Source organism: Dipodomys ordii, unplaced genomic scaffold (genome assembly GCF_000151885.1).
Source record: "Dipodomys ordii isolate 6190 unplaced genomic scaffold, Dord_2.0 Scaffold1000000616, whole genome shotgun sequence".
In the NCBI taxonomy this organism is placed as follows: domain Eukaryota; kingdom Metazoa; phylum Chordata; class Mammalia; order Rodentia; family Heteromyidae; genus Dipodomys; species Dipodomys ordii.
Window position 1 is genome coordinate 281,364 of NW_012284233.1, and position 21,259 is coordinate 302,622.

Here is a 21,259-nt window from a genome sequence, read left to right on the forward strand (position 1 = left end):
TAATGCTGGCTGAAGGTTCATTTCTGCTTGAAAGACGTCCTCTAATGTTCAGTTGACATCCTGTCTTGTCTCTAGGTCTCTGAAATCTATAGAGAAACCTCTGAAACTTCTGGGTAAATATTGGTCTACATTTATTATACTCATATTTTCTCTCCTTATTATGTTCTTGGATGTACTGAGGATTGACTTCACATTAAAAATTGCATATTTGTTAGACCTGTTAGTTTTCTTTTCTCCTATGTGATTCAGTTCTCTGATGAACACTGTGCTATGCTGTCGAAATGGGGTTTTCTACATTGGTATTATTCATTCCTTGTCTTTCTTCTGTGTGCTCTATAAACAGTCATCCATGCATGATTACTAAGTGAAGGACCTTTTTGATACTTGTTTCTTATTTTATTTTATTTGTGAACATACTGTACAGAGGGGTTACAATTACATGGGCAGGATACAGCATACATTTCTTACCAAGCATTGCAGCCTCCTCCTTTGTTTACCCTTCACATCCCTTCCCAGCCTACCCCCTCCCCACCCCACCGAATCCCAATCTTCCCCCCTCCCCGCACCGACATGACAACTTGTACTTCTCATTGTTGCAACAGGTCCACCGGTTGATACTTGTTTCATTCATAATGTTTTTCTCCTGTGTGCTTTCTGTCTCCTGTGTGCTTTCTGTTGAAAATTTAACTATGACTTCTTGAAAACTTTCATTTTTTTTATTAATAAGATTTTGTTCCCGTGTTCATTCAATTTGGAACCATGAGGTATGTCTTCTGGCTAAAAGGTTGCACATTTGCTACATTCACAAGGCTTCTATCAGGTTTTGGTTCTATCATGCAAATTTATTTTTCTTTCAGGTGAGACTTTCCATAGTTATCACATTCCTTAGGTTCCTCATGTGTGTGGATTCTCTTATGCTTCCTGAGGTATGAACTCCAAATGAAGGACTTTCCACATTTGTTACATTCATAAGGTTTTTCTCCTGTGTGTGTTCTCTGATGGAGAGTAAGTTATGAATTAAATCTGAAATACTTTCCACATTTGTTACATTCATAAGGTTTCTCTCCTTTGTGTGTTCTCTGATGATCTAAATGTGAAATACTTCTACATTTGATATATTCATAAGGTTTCTCTCCTGTGTGTTCTCTGGTGAACAATAAGGTGTGACTTATGTCTGAAATATTTTCCACATTTTGTAGATTCATAATTTTTCTCTCCTGTGTGTATTCTCTGATGAGCAGTAAGTTGTGACTTTACTCTGAAATACTTTCCACAGTGGTTACATTTATAAGGTTTCTCTCCTGTGTGTGTTCTCTTATGAACAGTAAGGTGTTACTTATGGGTGAAAGACTTTTCACACACATTACATTCATAAGGTTTTTCTCCTGTGTGTATTCTCTGATTGAGTGTAAGGTACGATCTAAGTCTGAAATACTTTCCACATTTGTTACATTTATAAGGTTTCTCCTGTGTGTGTTCTCTGATGAACAGTACGGTATGACTTATGGGTGAAAGACTTTCCACACACATTACATTCATAAGATTTCTCTCCTGTGTGTGTTCTCTGATGGACAGTAAGGTGTGACTTACGTCTGAAATATTTTCCACATTTTGTACATTCATAATGTTTCTCTCTTGTGTGTATTCTCTGATGAGCAGTAAGCTGTGACTTTACTCTGAAATACTTTCCATATTGGTTACATTTATAAGGTTTCTCTCCTGTGTGTGTTCTCTGATGAACAGTAAGGTGTGACTTATGGGTGAAAGACTTTTCACACACATTACATTCATAAGGTTTTTCTCCTGTGTGTGTTCGCTGATGGAGAGTAAGGCATGATCTAAGTATGAAATACTTTCCACATTTGTTACATTTATAAGGTTTCTCTCCTGTGTGTGTTCTCTGATTAACAGTAAGGTATGACTTATAGGTGAAAGACTTTTCACACACATTACATTCATAAGGTTTCTCCCCTGTATGTTTTCTCTGATGGAGAGTAAGGTGTGATTTGATCTGAAATACTTTCCACATTTGTTACACTCATAAGTGTATGTGTTTTCTGATGGACAGTAAGGTCTGACTTCTGTCTGTAATACTTTCCACATTTGTTACATTCAAATAGTTTTTCCCTGTGTTTGTTCTCTGATGAAGATGAAGGTGTGCATTACAGGTAAAAAAAATTTCTACGTTTGTTACATTCATAAGGTTTCTCTCCTGTATGAGTTCTCTGATGTACAGTAAGGTCTGACTTCTGTCTGAAATACTTTCCACATTTGTCACGTACATAAGATTTCTCTCCTGTGTGTATTCTCTGATGCAAAGTGATGTATGACTTCATTCTGAATGATTTTCCACATTTGTTGCATTCATCAAACTTCTGTTCTGTGTCAGTTCTGTGATGCCTCCTGAGACCTGACTTTTGAGTGGAAAATTCCCTACATTCTTCATATTCATAGGGTTTCTCTTCTGGTGTTGTTTGACGTTGGTCAGAACTTAGTTCTGACGTCTTAGAGATAGATTTTGCATATTGCTTATACTCATCAGGCTTCTCTGGATATTTCCTCTCAGGTTTTGTAAGGTATAAATCCTTACTAAATGATTTCTCACATTCACTACCAGACTCATTGTAGGAGAGCGTGTTCTGACACTGAATGAACTCATCCGTCCTCATTCTTAAGGAGTTCTCATCATTCTTATTCAGCTCTGTCTTCTGTTTTGAGGTCAAGTTAGAAGTTGTCACTAATCTCACTCTTTGCTCTATTGTCTATTTGTGACAACTACGTCATACAGACATTCATCTGGACCTTCCTGGTAAGTCTCAGTCACATGCTCCATTTTTTTAATATCTAAAATGAGTCATATAAAGAAGAAAAAAACATACATAAGATCCAAATACTCCTTAATGAAAAGACATTTTTCCCAACTTAACTGTTACAAATTTTTAAATATTAAAGTAGAATTGATTTTTGAGAAATAAATTTCTTTCATCACAATGTATTGATTAAGAAAGTAATGCTGTTCCTTTTTTGTCGTGGAGCCTGAACTCCAGTCCTGGTGTTGTCCTTCAGCTCTTCAGCTGAATGCTAGCTTTCTACCACTTGAGCCACAACAACACTCCCAATTGTTTCTGCTGTTGGTGCTGAAGAATCGAACCCAGAGCCTTAGGCATGCAAGGCAAGCACACTACCACTGAGCTACTATAATCAAGAACTCTAATAAGATGCTAGAGGGAATATGGACAGAAGGAAACCCTACTGCATTGTTGGTGGGAGTGTAAACTTTTTCAACCACTTGGAAAGTAGAATGGATACTCCTCAAAAGACTCCACATAGAGCTCCCCTATAACCCAGCAATCCCATATCTAGGTATTTACCCAAATGATCACAAACAAGACCATACTAAGGCTACCAGCACAACTATCTTTATTGCAGCATTATTTACCATAACTGAGATAAGGAACCAACACAAATGCCCCTCAGTAGATGAATGGATCAAGAAAATGTGGTATATATACACAATGGAATTCCATGCATTCGTTGGAAAGAATGATATGGCTCCATTTGTTAGGAAATGGAAAGACTTGGAAAAATTATATTAAATGAAGGAAGCCAGTCCCAAAGAAACATAGGTCCCATGGTTCCCCTTATTTGCAATAACTAATATATGTCTGAGGCAAGCAGAAATGGTCAATAAGTTGATGTTAGGCAAAATGAACCCTAAGATCAGGACCCAAATGTTTTTGTTTCTTTCTTGCTATAGTTTCTAACTATATTTATAAGATATTTCTTTGTTGCTTTTATGTCCCTCCCCCACGGTATAACCCCTGTTTTTACTGTATTTGATGTAGGTATAATTTGTGGAGGGGAAGGTGGACCCATTCCAACAATGAGAAGTACAAGACGTTATGTCGAAAAACGAACTTTACAACTTTGGAGAGGAGGGAGGGTGGGGGGAATGATGGGAAGGGATGGTAACGGGAAACAAAGGAGGAGGCAACAATGCTTGATAAGAAATGTACTCATTACCTTGCCCATGTAGTTGTAAGTTCTCTGTAGAGTATTTTCACAATAAAAAAAGAGTAAAACTGGTAGTTTATGATGGAAATTTTTTTCTGTGTTTCAGGTTTTTCTCCTTTTTTATGTCAAATGAATTATTTACACAATTTACTAAACTATTTACTGCTAGACTTTTAACCTGTATAATTTAATATTTAGCATTCCTCTTTTTTCCCAAAAATTGTTTTGATTGATCTTATTTTCTTAAAACAATTTTATATTGTGCTACTTTACTTCTCAAACATTAGGAGAAGAGTATTTTCTAACTTTGGAGATTGTAACATTTTTATACAAACCTTTGTCTTTCACCTAAGAATAAGGTTTTATAACCACATTTCTTCAGTTATAAGTTCTCACTGTGAATTATTTTAAGTATCTTTGGACATTTTAAATTTTGTTTCCCTCCATCTTAGACAGAAACTCATCAGACTTTTATTTTTTTAATTAATTAATTTATTTATTTTTTGGTCGGTCGTGGGGCTTGAACTCTGGGCCTGGGTGCTGTCCCTCAGTTCTTCAGCTCAAGGCGAGCACTCTACCACTTGAGCTACAGCGCCACTTCCAGTTTTCTGGTGGTTTATTGGAGATAGGAGTCTCACGGTCTCTCCTGCCTGGGCTGGCTTTGAACCGCGATCCTCAGATCTCAGCCTCCTGAGTAGCTAGGATTACCAGCGCCCGGCTCATCAGACTTTTAAACCCTCAGACTCATGAATTAAAGCCACATCAGCTCACCACCTAGTTAATCATTCTCTCTAGACTGAAAGCTTTGGTTCTGTATCTTGGCCTCTACCTTCCTTATCCTTATCAGAGGATAGCAGCCTTGGCATAGTCATTTGCTATACCTACCTAGTCCTAGTTTCAAAGAAAACTAAATCTCATTTTTGACATTTCTAATTTTCTTTTTTCAAAATAATTTCCACAAAGAGAAAGAATTGCTAACTTTACCTTTACTGCCATACACAGTTCAGTGGGCATCTACAAGCAGTTTTGATTCACAAGTCTAATACAAAGATCACCTAGTTCTCTGCCACACATGGGACTCAGGGGAACTAGGAATATTATTGGTCAGTACAGAGCAAGATGAATTTATCAATTTGGTTCTGGATCCAAGATCACTATGCAAGATGCCATATTAAAAGCCATATATGGCTTTTAATCTTGCTCCAGCTTGATAATCAATTGAGGTTTAGGACCGGTGTGCCCAGTTAATAAGAGTGAATACCTATTGCTCATGCTGTGTCAAAATTGTTCTAAGATTTCAGATATCCTGTTAACAAGGTTGGTCCCAAATCTTCTTTCATTTCTCCCTGGCTCCATGGTTGACTTTCCACGAGGCTTGATTTAATTTTGCAGGTTGTGTTACTTGAACGCAATTCTGTTTCTCAAGGTTAGCATTCTATTAGTTTGAGTCCTAACTCCACTTCCAGTTTAAGAGTGGTTATCTTGACATAAGAATCTCTTGGAGATTTCACTGGCAGTTTTTGCTTCAAACTGAAAGCCTCAGATTTCAGACTCCAAAGAATTACAGGCATGAACCACTGCATCTAGTACTAGGTTTGGATTATAAATAAGTACTCCCTCTAAACTAGTGATTTCCAGTTCATATTTCCAATAGTGATAAATAGTTATGTATGTATGTACGTATGTATGTATGTGTTTTCTAGATTGAATATCCACCCACAATAATCATCTCAAGTTTGGGAAGACAGTCTTCTCTTTACGGAAGAAATTTTGGAATTTTTTAATTAATTTTTTTAAATATTTTGTGAACAAACTGTACAGAGGGGTTACAATGATATGGGCAAGATAATGAGCACATTTCTTATCATGCATTGCAGCCTCCTCCTTTGTTTACCCTTCACATCCCTTCCGAGCCTCCCCCAGCGCCCCCATCCAATTCTCCCCCCGCATGCCCCTCCCCCCCACACCAAAGTTGAAAATTCGTTTTCGACATGACAACTTGTACTTCTCATTGTTGCAACGGGTCCACCTGTATCCTTGAACGACTTGTTTTTCCCCATCTCCTCCATAAATTATACCGACATCAAATATAGTGGAAACAGGGGTTATACTGTAGGGGACAGACAAAGGAACAAAGAAATAATCTTATAAATGCGTTAGAAACAAATGCATGAAAGAAAAATAAACATTTAAATACATATCTATGGGTTCATTTTCTTAACATCACATTATCTGACCTTTTCTGCTTGACTCATACATATACTAGATATTGCAAGTAAGGGACACCATGGGACCTAAGTTTCTTTGGGCCTGGCTTACTTCACTTAGTATAACGTTTTCCAAACCTTTCCATTTCCTAAAAATTGGGCAATGTAATTCTTTCTGATGGAGGCATAGAATTCCATTGTGTATATATAACACATTTTCTTGATCCATTCATCTACTGAGGGGCATCTGGTTGGTTACATCTGGGTTGGTTCCATATCTTAGCTATGATAAATAATGCTGCAATAAACATAGTTGTGCTGGTAGCTTTAGTGTGGTCTTGTTTGTAATCATTTGTTTACAAACATTTGTTTTTAAACAATCCCCCAAAAGTGGGATTGCTGGTTCATATGGGAGCTCTATTTGAAGTCTTTTGAGGAACCTCCATACTGCTGTCCAAAGTGGTTGAACAAGTTCACACTCCCACCAACAATGAAGTAAGGTTCCCTTCTGTCCACATCCCGTCCAGCATCTGTTGTTGTTAGAGTTCTTGGTTTTTGCCATTCTAACTGGGATGAGGTGGTATCTCAATGTTGTTTTGATTTGCATTTCTTTTGTGGCTAGGGAGTTTGAGCATTTCTTCATGTGTCTATTGGCCATCCTTCTTTCTTCTTCAGAGAAGTTTCTCTTCAAGTTTTTAGCCCACTTATTTATTGGGCAGTTGTTTCTTTGAGGATTTGTTGTTGGGGGATTTAATTTTTTGAGTTCCAGGTATATTTTAGATATGAGACCTTTGTCCATTGTATGGCTAATGAAGATCTTCTTCCAATCCGTGGGCTTTCTATTGATCTTGCTAGCTATGTCCTTTGCCATGCAGAAGCTCTGCAACTTCATGCAATCCCATTTGTCCAACCTTTCTTTGATTTGTTGTGTTTCCGGGTCTCTATTCAGAAAATTTCCGCCTGCTCCACGGAGGGTTTCTCCTATTCCATCCTGTAATGTTTTCAGAGTGTCTGCTTTGACTCCGAGGTCTTTGAGCCATTTGGAGTTGATTCTGGTGCAGGGTGAAATATAAGGATCTAGCTTCAGTTTTGTACAAGTAATTAACCAATTTTGCCAGCACCATTTATTGAAGAGGCTGTCTTTCTTCCATTCTATTAATTTAGCTCCTTTATCGAATATTAGTTGGCTGTAGGTCTATAGGTTCTTTTCTGGGTTTTCAATTCTATTCCATTGGTCCTGAGGTCTGTTCTTATGCCAGTAACAAGCTGTTTTGATTATTATGGCTTTATAGTAGAGTTTGAAATTTGGTATTGATATTCCTCCAGCAGTGTTCTTTCCATTGAGGAGCGTTTTTTCTATTTGGGGTCTTTTATTGTTACATGTGAATTTTTGGATTGCCTCTTCTATTTCCTTGCAGGATAAGTTTGGAATTTTGATAGGGACTCATCAAAGAAAGAGAACTATGAACCCATTTCTTTGATGAACATTGATGAAAACTTCTCACCAAAATTTTTGCCAATCGACTTCAACAATTCATCCAAAAAATCATAAACCACGATCAAACAGGATTATTTCAGGGATGCAAAGCTGGTTCAATATACGCAAATCAATTAATATTATTCATCTCACATCAACAGGAGCAAGGATAAGAACCACATGGTTATCTCAATAGATGCAGAAAAAGCATTTGATCCAACACTCCTTTATGATGAAGGTTTTGGAAAAATTAGGAATCCATGGAACATTCCTCAATACAATAAAGGCTGTATATGACAAACCTATAGCCAGCATTATACTCAATGGTGAAAAACTAAAACCATTTCCTCTGAACTCAGGAACAAGACAGGGATGTCCCCTCTCTCCACTTCTCTTCAATCTAGTATTAGAATGCCTAGTACAGCAATAAGACAAGATGTAGACATAAAGGGGATCCAAATATTGAAAGAAGAAATAAAACTCTCTCTCTTTGCAGATGACATGATCTTGTATTTAAAGAATCCCATAGACTCCACTCCCAAATTACTCAAGCTGATTCAAAACTTTGGAAAAGTAGCAGGGTATAAAATTAACTCCCAAAATCAATGGCTTTTCAGTATGTCAACAATGAGAAAAGTGTGACTGAAATTAGGAAATCAACTCCATTTGTAATAGCCCCACAAAAAATAAAATACCTAGGAATAAACTTAACCAAAGAAGTGAAGGACCTCTATGATGAAAACTTTAAAATCTTGAAAAACGAAATCAAAACAGAACTTAGAAAAAAGGCAAAACCACCCATGCTCCTGGATTTGAAAGATTAACATTGTGAAAATGGCAATACTTCCCAAGGCTATCTACAAATTTAATGGGATACCTATCAGTTTGGATCTTTTGTCAAACTGCTTTTTTTTATTCTTGAACAATGAAAATAAAATTGCCTCAGAATGTACATAATCTACCTGAAGCTTTCATTCGAAACAAATGACATTACCACAGACTGGAATTTTACATCCCAATAGCATTGTATTTTCGATAAATATTCACACAGCTACTAATAACAAATCATTTTCCAGGCACCAGTGATTCACGCCTATATTCCTTGCTACTCATTAGTCTGAGATCTGAGGATTGCCATACAAAGCCAGCCCTAGTAAGAAAGCTGTGAGATACTTATCTCCAAATTAACCACCAGAAAGCTTGAAGAGAAGCTGTTGCTCAAGTGATAGAGTGCTCACCTTGAACTGAAGAGCTGAGGTACTGCACCAACACTCAGAGGTCAAGCCCCACTTAACTTTTCAAGTTAATGTGTTATTTTTGGCTCACCTAAGGACACCAGCATGCTATAGGTTTCTAGCATCACATCTCTATACAGGGTCCTCTGAGAAATATCTAATTCCTGCCACTCCTCCCAGCTAAATTCCACAGCCACATTATCAAATGACACCAGATTCTCTAAGGGCACATTCCATCAATTTATTATCCCTGAGTCATGAGAACACCAAAACTAGACTTTCATTCTTCTACATGTATGCTTTTGTATTACAGATTGTGGTTGAAACTTTCTGTGTTATGTATAAAATGAGAGAAAATATAATCAAAGTAGAAAGATTTGCCTCCATATTAACTTGGTAATTACACATACAAAATTTTTCTAATACATCAGAACACACTTCTGGTTCCAGCAATAAAGACAAGAAAACAGTTCTAAGAAGCTAATAACCTAGCAAGACAACAATAAGTATGAGTCTGAAAGTGTGTGTTTAGCTTATTTTGGTAATATTTACTACATATCGGGGTAACAATGAAGTAAACAAATATGTTTTCTGTATTTTCATATTCTGCCTCATTAACAATACTATTTAGATTTTCTATTAAATAGTGCTCTCATAAACAGTCACAACATAGTCATTACATCATATGGAATACATAACACATTAGTAGATCTATGAAAAGCACAGCATCCAGGTGAATGTTAAAAGGAGTAAAATTACTCAAAAAATAGTAAATGAATGATTTGGCTCTCATAAGATTTAACTAAGTTCTCACAATAAAATACCCGATGTTAATCATTTTTGTTATTAAATTTCTAGATATAAAAGTATGGTCATAGATATCCATATGTTTCCTTCATATGTAAAAACGAACTTCCAGCATGAACATTTCTGAACATCGACTACTTCCTACCACATCAAATACTTACTTATTACCATAAAATGTTTCTTAATCAGCTTTGCATTTTAATAGGCCTTAATGGAAGGATGGATGTAAATGGATAAAGGCTTAAGGAATGCTCAAGATGATCCCCCAAAATGTGAAATATGACCACCACAAGAAGCATAGAGAAAAAAAACCTATGAATTGGCACATGATCTAAAAAATATAGAAGTTTTAAAAATTGGAATTAAATATGGCACTAATTTGATGTACAGTGTCTAAAAGGAATACAGTCATTCTTGACAATATCAGAGGTGAATGATGACTAACACACAAAAAGAAAATATATTTATAAAGTGTTGAAAGAAAATAGACTTCAATACACAATCCATTGGGCAAAGGGCTTCTTCTAACAATATAGATTGAAGGTATTCCTAGGGAAAGATAATGCATCATTTACCCATCTTCATTTTAAGTGCTATAAAAATGATTCTGGGAAGGTGGCTGGCTCAGTGATAGAGGGCTTGCCTTGCATGCCTGAGACCCAGGGTTCGATTCCTCAGCACCACATAAGCAAAAAAGGAAAAACCGGAAGTGGCACTGTGGCTCAACTGGTAGAGCCCTAGACTTGAGCTGAAGAGCTGAGGGACAGGGCTCAGGGCCAGAGTCCAGGCCCAACAATCAGACAAAAGAATTATTCTACATCAAGAGAAAAATTAAAATTGCTAACGTAGATCTACACAGAGGACAATATTATTAAAAAGGTAAATGTGTAGGTAAAGGAATGGTACATGCGTAGGTAAAAGAATGTATAGAAAACATTGTATGTAATTTCTCTTGTGAAAAGAAAACTTAAAGTACCATATTCATAATTCATATGGAATTCAAATTCAATATACAAACACATAAGTGTTTTAAAACAAAGTTTGTGAATCCTGTATATGTATCAATTAATATTGTACTTGCATTGCAAATATGGGGGCCTGAGTTCATAGAATTATTTATACAAAAATTAAAAGGAGAATACATAGGTTATAAGTAGGTTATAAATTCCATTCAATTCCATTGAAAAGTAACTATATTATGCTATATGCTCCTACTATGATAATATTGTAAAGTTTAATGTTCCTAGCAAAAGTGTATCCAGCAAGTTAATTCTTTGTGTTCCTAACAAAGTATCCCACAAGGTAGGAAGTTCATTTTCTTGCAGTTCTTATAGTAAAACTATTTTCCTTCACATTTTACTTCTGCTGAAGCGCTGTGCTTCAGCCTGAGAATGACCTTTGTTCTTTACATGAAATGGCTGGTTATTTCTGTATGAAGAAAATTAATAAGACCCTTTTTAAAAAATCTTGCAGTCCTTGCATATTTTGAGTTGTACAAATTCAATGGAACATAGAAACAAATCTTTGAAAATGTAGGGCACCTGTATTAAGCATGCAGTCTTATTTTTATCCTGTGAACAATGCAGTATAACAACTATTTACATCAGATTTAATTTGTAATTGGTATCAGAGGTAATTCACAGTTTACAGCAGAATGCCGGCAAGTTATATGAGAGGTGGTTTACAGTGAATTTGAGATATGTGCGGGCTATATAGAAGCAGAATAAGAAACAAATATCAGATGAGACAAACAGATATTAAATAGCAAAATGTCCATCAAAAAGACCATACTTATATTGTAAAGTATAGTAAATATATGAGGCACTGTCTGACATGAACAGAAGAAAGAAAACTTATTGAGCAATCCAAAGTCACGGATTAGAGAGAAATAAAAATTAAAAAACCATACAAAGATACCATGAGCAAAAGTTAATGATGAAAAATACAAATAGTGATAATATGTAGGAAATAAGTATCAGCCCAAAATATATGACCACAGATACAGATCATTGATAATAACAGACTGATGATACATTATGATAATAAAAATTTATGCTGAAAATCAAAGTGTACAGACATGTTTAAAAGACCATGCAGTTTTAATACTTTAATCTACCATTACTATTGCAGAACTAATAGGCCTCTTACTAATTGAAATAACAACCGGACAAAAAATCAGCACGAACACACTAATGGATTCCATTATGTTAAACTTAATGCTGTTTATAAAACCCTATGGTGTTACATTTATCAAGACACATATTCCAAAATTAAAAGTAAATCTGAAGACAAATGGTGTAGAAATCAATATGAGAAATTAAAGTTCTGTTATAAATACATGAAAATTAAAAGATATACTTGTAGTATTCTATGAGTGAAATAAATACAGGGAAATTACAATGGATATCAAAGAAATGTATTCCTTCATTGTGATTTATAGAATATTACATGTAGCCTCTTTCTTACTTCACCTTTGAAATAAAAACAAATAGTTTGAGGCTGGGAATACTGCTAAGTGTTAGTGTATTTGCCTATCTGCCTAAAGCCCTAGGTTCCATTCCTCAGCACTGCATAAACAGAAAGATTAGGAAATGGCACTGTGGCTCAAGTGGTAGTTGTAGACTTGAGCAAATCAAGATCGGGAATGGTGCCTAAGACGGGCTCCAAATTCAATCTCCAGGTTTGGCAAAAAAAGGGTTTAAATATGTATGGTGTATTCACATGGACCATTTTAGAAGAGTGTGGGAAAGCCAGAGAACTAGAAGGAAATGGGGTAAAAAGAGGATCTGTGGAGGCCATTAGGCATTGATGAAAGTAAGCTATAAAAATCATGAGACAGGACGGAAGGGAAACATTGGGAGAGAGTGAGGGTATGAAAAGAAATGTACTCATTACCTGGCCCAAGGACTGGTAGTCTCCCCATACATCACCACAATAACAATAGATTCAATTAAATTTGAAACAATTTCTTCATGGAGTTTTGTGAGCATAAAGTTAGTGAAGAAAATGTACCACAGTTAGAAGAACAGCTACAATTATTAGAAATAAAATACGTCACTTATACTGGAGCTTAGGTTGAATATTAATTTTATATATGCTGTTAAAATAATCTAATTTTATCATAGTATCCAATTAACTGTTAATGATAAATATTCAGGTAAGTAAAAACAAAACAAAACAAGTGCTTCTTGCTCAAGATTCTTATCGTACCCTAGCTACTAAGGAGGCTGGAAGCCAGACAACTGTGTAGACAACTCAAATTAAACAGCTAATCAACATATTGGAGGAGGTGTGGCTCAAGAGATAGTGCCAAAAAAGAAATTAAAGCACAGCTTAGGAAGTGGAAAAACCTACCATGCTCCCAGAATGGCAGGACCAACATCGTGAAAATGACAATACTTCCAAAGGCTATCCAGAAATTCAATGCCATACCTATCAATAGTCCAACCTCATTCTTCAATGAAATAGAAAAAGCAAGCCAGAAATTTATATGGAACAATAAAAGATCCCAGATAGCAAAAACGATCCATACCAGAAAGACAATGCTAGTAGAATATCACTACCAAATTTCAAACTGTACTACAAAGCCATTGTAATCAAAACAGCTTGGTAATTGCACAAGGACAAACTTGAGGACCGAAGTCCCAGAAATGAACACACAGACCTATATCCACTTAAACTTTGAGAAGGAAGCTAAAAAATAGAATGGAGGAAAGATAACTTCCTCAGTAAATGGTGGGGGAAAAAGTGGTTCATTACCTGTAGAAAACTAAAGCTATATCTGTATATATCACCCTGCACCAGTATCAACTCCAAATGGATGAAAAACCATACATTCAAAGCAAACACCCTAAAAATCACTACAGAAAAGTATAGGAGAAACTCTAGGGCTCCTTGGCACCAGCCAAAATTTTATTAATAGAGACCCAGAAACACAACAAATCAAAGAAAGGTTGGACAAATGGGATTGCATGAAACCGCAGAGCGTCTGCATGGCAAAGGACATTGCTAACAAGATAATACAAAGCCCACAGATTGGGAGAAGATCTTCAGTAGGCATAAAATGAACATGGGTTTCATATCTAAAATATACTTAGACCTCAAGAAATTAAATCCCCAACAACAAATCCTCAGAGAAACAACTGCCCAATAAATAAGTGGGCTAAAGGCTTAACAAGAATCTAATCTGAAGGGGAAATAAGAATGGCCAAAAGACATATTTAAAAAAATAGGCTCAACTAATAAATATGTTAGAAACAATTACAAGAAAGAAAATACATTTGAATCCTTAACGGGGTTCATTTCGCCTAAAATCAACTTATCTGACTGTTTCTGCTTGTCTCAGACGTATACTAGTTATTGCAAATAAGGGAAACCATGGGACTTATGTTTCTTTGGGCCTTGCTTACTTCACTTAGTATAATTTTTTTCCAAGTCTTTTATTTCATAACAAATAGGGCAATGCCATACTAAAAAAAATACAAAAAAAACGAAAAAGTTCAAATTCTCTAGCCAAAAAAAATGCAAATTAAGACAACCTTGAAATTCCACTTCACCCCAGATAGAATGGCTATAATCAAGAACACTAATATCAACAGATGCTGGAGGGGATGTGGACAGAAAAGGGAACACTACTGCATTGTTGGTGGGAGTGTAAACGTGTTCAACCTCTTTGGAAAGACTCCACATAGTGCTCCCCTATGACCCAGCAATCCCACTTTAGGGTATTTACCCAAACATCACAAACAAGAGTATATTAAAGCTACCAGCACACCTATGTTTATTGCAGCTTTATTTACCATAGCTAAGATATGGAACCAACCCCAATGCCCCTCAGTAGATGAGTGAATCAAGAAAATATGGTAGTTACATATATATGCATATATATAATATTTATACATATATGTGTATATATACACACACACACACATACACACACTCACACAATGCTTTTCTATGCCTCCATCAGAAATAAAGGCATCACCCCATTTATTAGGAAATGGAAAGACTTGGAAAAACTTGTATTAAGTGTAGTAAACCAGGCCTAAAGAAACATAGGTCCCATGGTCTCCCTTATTTGAAATAACTAGTACATGTCTAGGGCAAGCAGAAATGGTCAAAAGCTATGTACATATGACCATATAAGATGATATGAAGCGAAATGAGCCCTAAGACTGGAACCCAAGTGGTTTTTCTTTTTCTTGCTATTGTTTTTCAATGTACTTATAATGTACTATGTGATTTTTTTGTTCCTTTGGTATATTCTTCCCCCAAGGTATAACCCTGTTTTCACTGTATTTGTTTGCAGTGCCCTAGATCTTTTATATACATTTTTCTAATTTGGGGATAGGACGAAAAAAAAAAAACAAAATGCTTAAATAGGGATAAAAGCTGACCCATTGTAACAATGAGATGTAGGTTGAAAATGAACTTTACCATTTGTGTGAAGGAGGATGGGAAGAGTTGCAGAGGTGAAGAGGAAAGAAATTGTAGAGGGAAAACAATGGAGGAAGTAACAATGCTACATAGGAAATGCACTCATGTAACTGTAACCCCTCTGTTCACTATTTTACAATAAAAAAAGATATTTTTAAAAAGAAGTAGTGCCAACAGTGAAGGAGGAAGCTGATTGACTGTGAGGCCTGTGAGTTCCTGTTCCAATACTAGCACAAGAAAGGCACAGTGGAGACTGAGGTAGGTGTATCCCATTAGTTTTGAATTTAGACACCAAATATGGAAACACAGCAAATCCTCATCTCAGACATAAAGAGAAAAGGAACTGATTGGGTAAGAAAAATGTCATTTCCATGAGCCATGTCAGCAAAGGTAAATTGATTAGTAAAACAAACAACTTCCCAGATACATCATTTGAAAAAAGGTGAGAGACAGATGGAGAGAATGGAGACTGAAAGAGAAGAAGACACAGGGAGGAAAATATACAAAAAGTGAGACAAAGAGAGAAATGATGAGATCTTATGAGTAGGAAACAGAATGAAGAGAGTAAATAGAGAAAAAATCTTGCGAGGACACCTTAGGAAAAATACAGAGGGCTTTCTAGGAAGACCACACACTATATCATCAAATATTATCAGGTTTTATGTAGTCAAAGATCAGGAAACAGTCCAAGAAGTATGTATAGAGAGCAATTTAATTACATATATCTTACTAAGTAATCTCTAATATTTGAAGTCGTGTGTGTCACCACACTATTTCAGAAACTCCAGTAAAACTTCTTTAACATAATTCAACATTACTCATAAGGAAGTGATCTCTGACAAGTTGTCAGCAAATGTCCACTTTACATGACAAGTGACCCCTTCAATGGCATTGAATGACAAAACAAGTGTGACTACTTTATCTCACATCAGAAAACTGGAGGCAAATCTGCCCTCAACTAAGACATACTGTAACAATTTATAATCTACTCATTCTGTCTTCACCTCATTTAGGAGTAAGTTCTTGAAGCTGAATCTATTTTTTTTTGTTTTTAAATCTTGGATAAACTTAGTTTCCTAAATGGAATGTAAAAATTGAGATATAAAAAGCAACTCACCAGAGATCCTCTCATTCTTTCTTGCTGTTGACTATGAAGAGAAGATTCTGATGCATGGCTTAGAGAAAATGCAATTGACATAGTCAGGAAAGAACCTGTGTGATTATGTCCCAGATTTTCCTGCTCAAAAATACATGGAATGAAAAAAGCACAAAGTCTTCTTATGGGAGAAAAATCTTCAATGTCTCCAGTAGAGTATTAAATGCTCCACTGAAGATGACTCCACAATCCATTAGTTGGTAGACAAACAGTATTCTTGGTTAATATACATGCAGAATTCATAAAAACTAAGGTTCCTAAAAATAATTGAATATTAAAACAAAAATCCACCACTTTAATACCACTAGTTATTAAGGAAATACGTTGTATGAATTATTTTTCTATTCATTAAAATGGATCCTAAGACTACATTGAGCTTTTGGACTCTTATTCATTTATATATTTAAACTCCATGGAGAGAATATAGGTTATAACTCAATACTATCTCACCCAAAATTATACAGGGAAATGTATAATACATATTACTTTTATTATAATATTTCAGTAATGGCTTTCAAATGGCACATTTCCCTGCATCCAAATACTTGCAATAACTTGAAATTTGTCATTTAACCTGCTTCACATAATCAGTAAAGATTATGTAAATACAGGTTTGAGAAGTCCCTAATGCTCATATTCCTAAACAATGCTATGAAGAATTGTGGCCATCCTCCATGAGATAAAGGGCTTAATAAAGATGAAACATGAAATATTAGTCATAGGAATGACAGAACACCAACCACCCAATCACAGCCAAAGAACCAGAAGATTAAAATCTTATGTTGCACAAATAATACTAACACAAAATTCTAAGCTGAGGACACCCTAAAATGCAGACTTATAAAAATAAAAAAATAATTTAAATATCCATATGCTTTTCTTATATTTATTGTTTGGATTATGCACAGGAATGCTACTATCCAGATGTTTTTTTCTTATTGTTTTTTACACAACTACGTGGAATAGAAATCTTAATATAAAATAACATAAATTTTACAGTGATATGTATGAAATATGAAAATCTACTCTGTAAACTTCAATTCGGTCGTTTGTGCTAAGAAACAATATGAATTACTTAAAAGCAACATTTGTACATTCATTTTGGATTGTTCCACATCACAAGAATGATTTCATACTTTTAAAAAGTTACAAAGAAATTTCTGTAGGCTAATTATCCATATTCCAATACTCAAAATCAAAAGTGTTGTAGATTTCAGGGTAGGATCTTTTTGTTTTGGGATTTAGAGTATCCTCCTTAAATTTAAAGTTTTCTATTCCATATTATTTTTTACAAACATAATCTATATTTAATAGAGTTTATTGTGTAACTGGGCTCTGGTGGCTCATGGTTGTAATCTTACCTACTCAGAAGGCTGAGATCTGAGCACCACAGATTGAAGCCAGCTGGGGCAGGAAAGTGTAAGAGACTCTAATCTCCAATAAACTACTAAAATACCTAGAAGTGGAGATGTGGTTTAAGTAGTAGAACATTAGGCTGGAACAAAAGAAGCTCAGGGTCGATGTCCAGTGCTTGAGTCCAAGAACCAGGTCTAGCACACAAAAAAGAGCATTTTATTTTATTGTATTTAAATTCTATTGAACAATTTTTTGGGAATACAGATTTAGGCAGTCTCTCATTTTAAATGATGTAAATTAGGCTCATTTATCTAGTGGAAAAATTGTAACATGTCAAGAACAGATAAGATAGAGAATACCCATGCTAGTAACATTTTAAGCTAGGAAAATCCATAGGAAGTGCAAAGGATAAAAAGGGATCAACATGTTTCACTAACATCTTTTAAAGGAATGTTCAAGCTTTATTGACTTCAATTTCCATGAAGAATTTCTTAAGTGAAATAATACTTTTTCGAGCAGATTGAGACAAAATAGAGAACACTACCTAAAACCAAGAAATTCTGAAAAACCAAAACTGATTAGGAAGCATAGAATTTACAGTTAATACTATCCAATGTCTTGTGGGCCAATTTTCCACTCCTCAAAGGAGAAAAAACCACTTTTGTTTTTGAGATGAGGAGAGAATGCGGAATATGGGAGGTGTTTGGTGGTTACATTAGTATTTTTGTTGTTATGATAAACTTTGCAATTTAACTCGGTAAAAGCCTATTACCTGCCAAAAGTGACTAAGGAACAATTTTCTAATAATGTACAATTTCCTTAGAGGAGATTCAAACTCAAAAGAATGATTTACATGAAAAATAATAGAGAAAGTAGTTGAAAAGTCCATTCAAAAATGTTTTATTCCACTCAAATGAACTTAATACATGTGTTCTTTACAATTATGCTTGGATTGTTCATGAAAATTTCAAAAGACATTAAACAAAGCAGGCCATCATCTTATTTCCCTGTTAACTAGTTTTTTTTTATTTTGCAACATATGTGTTTGAGGCACATAGCAAAAAAGAAAAAAATCACAGAAGTAAAAAGAATCTAAAAACAAGTTAAATACATAGGGTTTTTTTATTGTGAAAATACTGTACAGAGGGGTTCAATTACACGGGCAAGATAATGAGTACATTTCTTATCAAGCATTGTAGCTTCCTCTTTTGTTTCCCCTTCCTATTCCTTCCCATCCTCCTCCCAGCACCCCAACCCAATCCTGCTCCCCCGCACCAAAGTTGTAAAGTTCATTTTTCCACATAACATCTTCCACATAACCTCTCATTGTTGCAATGGATCCACCTGTATCCCTATTTAACAATTTTTTTCCCTTCCCCTCCACAAATTATACCAACCTCAAATACAGTGAAAGCAGGGGATATACTATGGGGGAGGGACATACAAAGCAACAAAGAAATGATCTTTTAAATGTGTTAGAAACAATCATCTGAAAGAAAAAAAACATTTGAATACATATCTTAGGGTTCATTTCCCTAACATCAACTTATCTGACCTTTTTTGCTTGACTCAGACATATACTAGTTATTGCAAATAAGGGAAACGATGGGACCTAAGTTTCTTTGGGCTTAATATAATTTTTAATATAATAACTTAATATAATTTTTTCCAAGTCTTTCCATTTCCTAAACATAGGGTTTCTTTGTTTATGGCTTTGCTGAATATACATGAATTGTCAATACCAAGCAGTCCATTTTTACTACACCTTTACTTTTACATCAGTTCTTAGGTTGTCTAAAACATTGAAATACAAATAAAACGTGTAGCAAAAATAATTTGAGCAAACAACAGGTAATTTCACAAATAATGGAATGTGAACCATTTCTGCGTTAATTGGGTTACAACTTTGTCTGAAAGAACACTTCTGGTGCTGTAGTCAAAGGTGTGCTCACTGAAATAGATTCTTCCACAGAAATACATGATTGCACCTTGGAATAGCCATGGAATATTTGTTTGAGCCACAGCCCTACAAGGGCTCCAAAACTTTATAATACCCACAATAACCACACCTTGACTGGAACCAATTTCCTCTTAATCTCCACCAGGACAAATCAAAATGTAGGAAGATTTCTTCGCTTAGACATGGAATCAGTTTCAACACTGGCTCTTGTGAAGTCACCATGAACCAAAGCACATGCCAAACATTTATACCTTGTTTAAAAATTCCACATCATCATACTGGCCATCTCATGATGAAAACGGATAACTCACTAAATGTTAACGGGCTTTACTCTTCTAATATGAAACAAACTAACAGAAAACACATGGGAAATACAGAAATTAAAATAGAAGTAACATAACTCACATAAAGTATAAAGTTCAGCAATGATTTCATCAAAAGCTGTCTTTTCAAGAAAAGAAACTTCCTGTGTGGAGTTCAGAATCTCATAATTGAACACTGAGAATTTAGGGGCCAGACACAATCTGATAGGATGCATTTGTTGCATTTCCTTTTTGCTGACTTAAAAAACTTCTTGGTATGCTTGGTGTGCCTGATTCACAATTCCTTTCTTGTCATTACCAGCAGCAACCTCAGCCATGATGTGATAGAAGTCTTTCTTTATTTTCAAATAGAAAACTTTTCTCTTTGCTTTTGGAGAATTAGGGGTCAAGAACTTTTCCAAAAGAGACAGTATATCATTGCAGATATCTCTTAGCTTGTTCTCAATTCTTCCTGTGTTCTCACCGATTTGCTGCTTTTTCTCAGAACTTTCTGTCTTTTGCTCAATACTTGAAACTACACTCCAAGATGACCTATGGGTTCCAATAAGCAGCTGAGAGAAGATTCCTTTCCTCATTAGGTAATTCAGCTTCTTGCTCATTTCCAGACTTGATGCAGGCTGCCATATCATATTGCTCAGCTTGCTTGGCCACTTTGGCCCTATGGCACCATCTCATTTCTATCCATGACTGCATGTCCTGTGTCCTGAATAGGTGGTGGAGGAAAGATAGGGGGTCATTGGTCTCTGGACGATGGCAGAAGCAGCGGTGAGGCTGAGATTTTGTCCCTGGATCTCACAGCTCACAGGCTCCAGCCCCTCTGTAGCCATTGGGCTTCTTCACATTCAATTTTATTGCTTTTCCATGTGACGAATATCCGTAATTCTCCCTGAAAATTTCAAAATCAGTTAAAGTACATTTTGCTTGCTGCTCATTTTTGTCATGTTAAAATGATTTCATATGCAGCATTATAGTAAAGTGTGATTGTGGGATTTATTTTTTGAAACAATATGGCCTATGGCAGTGTGTATGGTGCCAGGTGTTCAATGTGCACAATCTAGGATGACCTCGCACCATGATGATATGATGAACAAAACCTTGCCTTCTACTCCAAGTGTCACTCAGAGCCAAGAGGTTCACAATTTTGAACAGTTGGGAATGATCAAGTTTCTGTCTAAATTCCTGAGAAATGGGAAAAAGGAGCTATTGGTATGGAGCTATCTTCATACAGAGTTTCTGAATGCTACTTTTACACATGAGACTGCTCAATGTTACTTGATATATATACCTC

At 35.6% G+C, this 21,259-nt stretch overlaps 3 pseudogenes; all 3 read right to left on the reverse strand.

The window, feature by feature from the left end:
* Positions 1-842: 842 nt before the first annotated feature.
* On the reverse strand, positions 843-1,530 carry LOC106002758 (annotated as a pseudogene).
* Positions 1,531-1,552: 22 nt separating this feature from the next.
* On the reverse strand, positions 1,553-2,669 carry LOC106002759 (annotated as a pseudogene).
* Positions 2,670-2,755: 86 nt separating this feature from the next.
* LOC106002760 lies at positions 2,756-20,904 on the reverse strand (annotated as a pseudogene).
* Positions 20,905-21,259: the final 355 nt, after the last annotated feature.